Source organism: Neofelis nebulosa, chromosome 15 (genome assembly GCF_028018385.1).
Source record: "Neofelis nebulosa isolate mNeoNeb1 chromosome 15, mNeoNeb1.pri, whole genome shotgun sequence".
In the NCBI taxonomy this organism is placed as follows: domain Eukaryota; kingdom Metazoa; phylum Chordata; class Mammalia; order Carnivora; family Felidae; genus Neofelis; species Neofelis nebulosa.
In genome coordinates, this window is record NC_080796.1 from 55,517,844 (window position 1) to 55,525,209 (window position 7,366).

Below are 7,366 nucleotides of genomic sequence, written 5' to 3' on the forward strand. Positions count from 1 at the left end.
TCTGGACATTTTCTTTCCCCTTGTATTTTTGGTATAGTTTGAAAAGGATAGATATTAACTCTTTAACTTTTTGGTAGAATTCACTTGTGAAGCCATCTGATCTTGGAGTTTTGTTGGGAATTTTGATTATTGATTCAACTTTCTTACTAGTAATTAGTCTGATCACATTTTTAAATTTCTTTCTCAGTCTTGGAAGATTATGTTTTTAGGAATTTATCCATTTATTCTAGGTTGTCTCATACTGGCATATAATTTTTCATAGTCTCATAATTCATATTTCTTTGGCGTCAGTTGTTACTTCTTTCATTTCTGATTTTTAGTCCCCTTTTTTCTTAATCAATATGGCTAAGGGTTTATTTTATCTCTTCAAAGAATCAGCTCTTTGTTTCATTGATCTGTTTTGTTTCTTTTTTAGTGTCCATTTCTATTCTGATCTTAATTTCCTTTGTTCTACTAACTTTGGACTTCATTTGTTCTTTTTCTAGTTTCTTTAAGGATAAAGTTAGATTACTCATTTTTTGTTTTGTTTTAGACTACACACATAAGAGGGATCATACAACATTTCTTTGAATTATTTCACTTAGCATAATGTCCTTGAGGTCCATCCATGTTGTCAAAAATGGCAAGATTTTGTTCTTCCATAAGGCTGAGTAATATTCTGCTGTATTAAAAAATATGTTGTATATACCATAACTTATTACTTTCATTCTGAAATTGCTTTCAAAACTTTTAATTTTATTAAGATTTTGTTAAGGTTTTTATTATTCCATGTCATTTATACACTTTATAGCAATGAATGTTTATGTTACATAAAAATCACTTTAAATTTATATTTACTAACACAGAATTTTGGAGATAATGTGCAGCTTTGATTTGTCATAAACATGTATCACCAATACCAATATTTTCTTTTTACCCAGTTCTTTCTCTATTTAAGATGAGTAATTTAAAAAAAAGTAGTGCTTAATTTTACAAGTCTGTATACTGTTTGTCCCAAGATTTCTTTTCTAACCCACTGTTACAGACTTTTTTTTAAATGTGTGTTTCATGGTCCCACTATATTTTTTGTGGGGGTGACAATTAAACTAAGTATTTACATCTGGACAGATACATCTTTGCTTATTAATAAAAATGTTGTTAAAATCAGCCTCCATAAATCAACTTCAGTATTTTCTTGGTTGTTCTGTCACAGTGTTGTAAAAAGCCTAAATTCAGATATCAATTTATCTTTTTCCATGTTTTCTAAACATACATTTATATTTAGATATTGGTACTTTATTTTTATTTTTTTCATTTTTAATGTTTATTTATTTTTGAGATAGAGACAGTATGTGCAGGGATTGGGCAGAGAGAGGGGGAGACACAGTATCTGAAGCAGGCTTCAGGCCCCGAGCTGTCAGCACAGAGCCCAATACAGGGCCTGAACTCATGAACTAGGAGATCACAACCTGAGCTAAAGTTGGACGCTTAACCAACTGAGCCACCTAGGCACCCCTAGATATTGGTACTTTAGGTAGTATAATGCATACATGTTATTTGCTTATAGTTGACCAGTATCTTTTGAATGATGATGTAACATTTTGATAATTTCTCAAGTTACATCTATTGACTTCCCAAAGTAGAATTGAGCACTAAGTGAAACCAACAAGAAAAATTACTTCTGTTTTGATTCTTTTAAAGTAGGCTCCACACCCAATGTGGGGCCTAAGCTCATGACCCCAAGATCAAGTCACATGCTCTACTGACTGAGCCAGGCAGGTGCCCCAATGGTTTTTTGTTTTGATTTTCTTTAAAGAAAAAATAATTGTAATTTCTTATAGCCCCTGCAGCCATATGCAAAGGATATGCATTGCCAAACTTTGGCCCATCGGATGGTATTGTATAGTCATTGTATTAGTTTGCCAGGCCTGCCATAACAAATTGCAAACCAAGAGGCTTCACACAACAAGAATTCATTATCTTCTGGGGTGCAGAAGCCTGAGATCAGGTGTTGGCAGTTCTAACCTCCCATGAAACCAGCAGGACAACTCTTCATTGCCTCTTCCTAGCTTTTAATGGTTGCCAGAAATTCTTTGCTTTCAGCTGTATAATTCCAATCTGTTTTTATTTCTACATGACATTCTTCCTAGGTGTCTTTTTTCACATGACCATCTTCTTATAAGAACACTAGTCATATTGGATTAGGGCCAACCTTACTCTAGAATGATCTCATTCTAATTTAATTGATTACATCTACAGTGACCCTATTTTCAAATAAGGTTATGGTCTCTGCTGTTCAGGGTTAGGACTTCAACATAACTTTTGTTTGTTTTTTTTGGCGGGGGGATTGTGCATAATTCAAGCTATAACAAATAGCCAGCAAGGGAAGACTGAGTTTTACGTTAAGACTTGTAATATATTCTCTATCATACAAAGTACATATTGCACTGAATTCCATCGGCTTACTGAATACATTCTATGCTACAAAACTTATCAGTAGCCTTTGCTCTTTTTGTACTGGTGCTGTGGGTGCTACAAACAGATCTAGTGGTCGCTTGTGATAATGCTGTCTCTCTCCAGTGTGCCTATGTTCTATCTACCTGGCATGTCATATCATTGCCACTTTTCCAAATTATACTCACTGTTAATAACTAGTGTATTCAGTATGTACTTTCTTAGTTGCCTCTAGCATGAAATAATTAACTCCTAAAATTTACAAGCATTTGTTATTTGCATAGCAAATTATATTTATTTAATGTCTTATACTGTTATTACTTAAACAGGTGTTATGCACACACTTTTTCATTCTAAAAGTGCCTGGCCCAATACCTTTTGTATAACCATTTTTCAATATTTTACTGATGTATCATTAAACAGTGGAGGCAAAATATTGCATTGAAGTATCCAGATAAGCTTTTTGACCCCGGCTCTGGACATAGCAGCTGCTGAGATGTTGATGCCCAGGAAGAACTGAATTGCCATTTATGAACTCCTTTTCAAGGAGAGAGTGATGGTGGCCAGAAAGGATGCTCACATGCCTAAATACCTTGAGCTGGGAGACCAGAATGTGCCAAATCTTTACATTATGAAGGCTTTGCAGTGTCTCAAATAGCGAGGCTATGTAAAGGAACAGTTTGCTTGGAGACATTATTACTGATAGCTTCCCAGTGAGAGTATCCCTTGTCGCCATGATTACCTCCACCTGTCCCCTGAGATTGAGCCTGCCACTCTATGCCATAGCTGTCCTGAGACTGGCAAGCCATGGCTCAAAGGTCTGGAGGGAGAGCTACTTGTAAGACTCTCATGAGGGGAAGCTGACAGAGACACCTACAGAGGAAGTGCTGTGCCCCCTGGTGCCTACAAGAAAGCTGCGGCCTTGGCTGGGTCAGCAACTGAATTCGAGTTTAGAGGAAGATTTGGTCGTGTGTGCGGTCAGCCACCTCAGTAAAGTTGGAGATTGTTTTGTGTTGAATAAATCCGTAGCCAGAAAAAAAAGTTAGAAATGTCAAGATAACTATTTCACTAGTTCATTTGGTACAGGTACATACTGGATAGGTAAATATAAGACTTAAAATTAGAGCAAAGACTCTTAAATTAGAATGCATTGTGTGTTTATAGACCAAAAAAGTCTGTTAGAAAAACTAGTGATAACATTTATTTAACTTGATTGTGTCTTTGCCATGCACATACTTGTTTATAGTATTGTAATTTGCTAACATAAAACTTCTGTGATGTAGAAATTGCTTTATTTAAGGGGCTAAATGAGCAATGGTTTTAAAAAATCATTTTACTTGAGATATTATAAAATCCTACTTAAATACAAAATTGTAATAGTAAAAGGGATAAGTATTTTACAGTTAGACCCAAATGTTAATATGACAAAGATTCAAATAATTCCATAACTGGAAAGATCTTTCATAATCTTTTAAAAATAAAAAAAATAGTAGTTAATTCTTTTTTGCGGTAAGGCATTGTGCAACTGAAGAGAATTTAAGATAAAATTTATAGCAGGACTATTGAAACTTAATTTTCCCTGAATGTCATTTGTGTTTTCTTCCTTGCTATCTGTAAGTGGAATTTTACCCAATCTAAACCATTTCCCATTAATTCTAAGGTACCTAACCCCATACCAGGCCTCTAAAGGGAGCTATTTACATTTCACAAGCAAAGAAATTCGTTTTCAGGATGTTTCTATATTATGACAGCAAGATTAGTTCAAAAATGAAAAGTTCAGACAATCAACCAGCTGTTTCATATACAAAATGCCAAACATCTGGTTCTCTTGACTTTTTTTTTCCCCTCACTGACTTGATTGAAACAGCAGGGTTGATTGTGTTGTGCAAATATAGCCTCAGAGCAGGAAAATTAGGGAGAAAAAAAATCTTGACTTTATTGTAGATTTTTTTTAAATCCCAGATTCAGAGAGTCTGAGGCTATAATGTCAGCTATTTGAACAGACTGTCTTCTATTGTTTTCATAGTTGACTCAGTAAGATGTTTATGAAAGAACTCCAACTGCAAGATAATTTTAATTACCATAGTTATTAGCATTTCTGTTCCCCTGTTACCTTCAAAACATGCTTTTCTCAAGTCTAGACAAATGAACTAAAGACTGCTTAGATCTTCATTACAATCCCAGTTCCATATAGAAACCAGTGTTCTGCCTCAAGAGATGGCCATTTACTGGATAAATATTTGCACATTACAATGGATGTAGTATAAGACCCTATCTCATACTCCTGTATGAATGTGAAATGTAATCTGAGGCCATCAAGTCAACGGAGTTGTAGTTATTCACATTTGTGATAATATGCTGTTGCCAGCACCTGCTATTCATTTCTTACACAGTTTAGTACCACTTGAGAGAAGTTGGGAACCATTAAAACGATAATTAGTATATTCATAACAAAAGTCAACAGACTGTCAGCTATCAACAGGAAAGCTGTAGTGAAATGATAGAGTGAAAACCCGTAGACAGAGAAAGAAAAGGAAGGTATCAAAGGGAAATGAGAAGTAATAGGAGAAAGGCCTCAGACCAAAATCAAGACCATGCTTCAGTGGAAAATCCAGAAACATGTCCTATATAAAAATTAATCTATTTAAGTATTTTGTCTATATAGTGAAGATTCCAAACAGCAATGCTTTTTTCATGCCTTGTGTGTATATATCTATGCATAATATTACTGAAATTGCATCAAAAGATAAAAGCAAGTTTAGTCTTACAGCACTTAAAGAAATGACCTTCAGTAGATAGTATTTGTAATTACCGGGTTAGGTTGTTATATTTTGCTCATCAAGTTGGAGATGAAAAGTGAAAAACCAAAACCCAAACTACAAATAGGAAAGAGGAAAAGAGAAAGAAATTTAATTACAGGTACCTTTTCAGTGCTTCCCATACTTGAGAATAAATTTCTTCTAGCTTTCCAGCTGTGAAGGCAGCCATTGTTCTCAGGGGAGCTAATTATACTAAGAAGCTTGCCTTCCTGGTGGGCTCTAATAAACACAGTTCATTGCAGAACTTTACCAGTGTGTGTCAAAGACCCACAACTGTGTGTGGCTGATGCTAGGGGCATGCAGTACAAAGCTCTGTAATATAGCTGCAGTAAACACATACCATTACTAGGGAACTATAGGAATAGTACAGAGGCCTCAGGAATGGGAAGTTATGGTTTCATTAATGCTGAACTGTAGGGGTCAAAGAGCTAATGAAGGGGCTAAAGGGCTAATGATCCCACCTATGATAAACACTATTTACCACGTAGTCTTGAGCAGACTTCTATGTTAGCAGGAGTCGCATGGAGGGGACTGTGTTAGCCATCTGCTCACTGTTCTAGTTGCCATTTTTTTCTACTTGCTCAGTTACTGTAAACAGTGACCTAAAAGGCAATGGAAAGGGAAACAGAGATATGCTGGGAGGGATTTACAAAAAAAAGCAATAAAATAGATGCAACATCTAAACAACTTTGCCTATAATTTTGAAGTTAGAGCTTTGTAAAAGAGTACTCAGTTATAGCCATTGATTTTTTTAGATATTCACCTGTTGAGTTTCTCAAAAATATGATTATTGGTTCATGCATTAGGTCTTCATGTTTTAAAACCATAAAACAGCATTTAAGTGAATGTTAGAGACTTTCAAGTCTCTACAGAGAAATGATGGATACAAGTTGATACGCTCAAATTTGTGGCCTACAAATTTTACTGTAAGTTTCTAAACTCTGTTTATATTGTGAACCTACATTTTAATCACTTTAGTCTTTGGGACAGAATACACATCACAGAGTATGGAGAAAATGTTTGTTTTTCTGGTGCCACAATGAAAACTTTCCAAGAATTTTTAAACACAAACTTATTTGAGGGCAAATCTCCTGCTTTATAATGTTTTTAAAATTAAAGTTCTCTCTATATTTGACAATAATCAATAGAATGAAAAGAAAGTCCAAAATTTATAGCCAGTGTAACTTATGTCTAAGTCTTGAAAATTCCTCAGATATCAAAAGTTGCTGTGCTTAGCTGTGGATACATAGAAGATTGCTACCATAGTTGGAATGAAACATCCATGCATCATAGGAGATTCTTTGAAATTTTCCACTGGCATTTCCAAGAGTAAGCTTTATAATGACCTATGGAAACAGCCTGGTTTTCAAGACATTCCTGTGCTTCAATTGAACAAAGTTGGCCAACTGTAACAAATAGCACAGTAGTTGACTTTTCCGGTGTCCAATTCAAATCCATTTCATCTCACTCGGGAGGAAACTGCAATTTAGTCTTAGGATTTATGGCATGAAAGCATATGTACTACTCAAAGTCCATGGAATTGACAACAAAAATATCCCCCTATGTTTATAGAATAAAATTCTTTACTAAGTTCTATAGAAGAATCACTTTCATTTTATAAAGAGAAACCCTGGTATAGAAGTAACAACAAAAAGAACGAGAACAAAGAAATGCATACAAGTTACTCCTTTAAGGAAATAAAACTTTAATGGAATATGGAAGAAAAAAACCAAAACAACACTTGTGTAAAACCAAGCAATCAATAGATAAATTTTGATTCCTTGGTGTTGAAATTGTATCAAAATCATGATTCTGTATACCGCATATACTTACATGGTAGAGAGCAATATATAATATACAATATCAAGAATTATACAATAAAACTTCATGAGTATTTTCAGAAATGTCATACCAAATGTGTAGCTTTGAAATTGACATTGATTAGAAGAGTAATTACAGTCATGTAGTTTTGTCATTATTGGTATTCATCTTTGAAGTTTAGTAAAACCTAAGCAAATATCTAACTTTAGAGAATGATCAGCTGTTTAAGCTTTGATTGTTTTAACCAACAAAAGATTCACTGGATATATTGGAAAAGTGAACTGTGGGCATCA

The 7,366-nt window shown here is 34.5% G+C and overlaps 1 pseudogene; it reads left to right on the plus strand.

Annotated features, from left to right (window-relative positions):
* The first annotated feature begins 2,929 nt into the window (after positions 1–2,929).
* On the plus strand, positions 2,930–3,474 carry LOC131495724 (small ribosomal subunit protein eS10-like; annotated as a pseudogene).
* Positions 3,475–7,366: the final 3,892 nt, after the last annotated feature.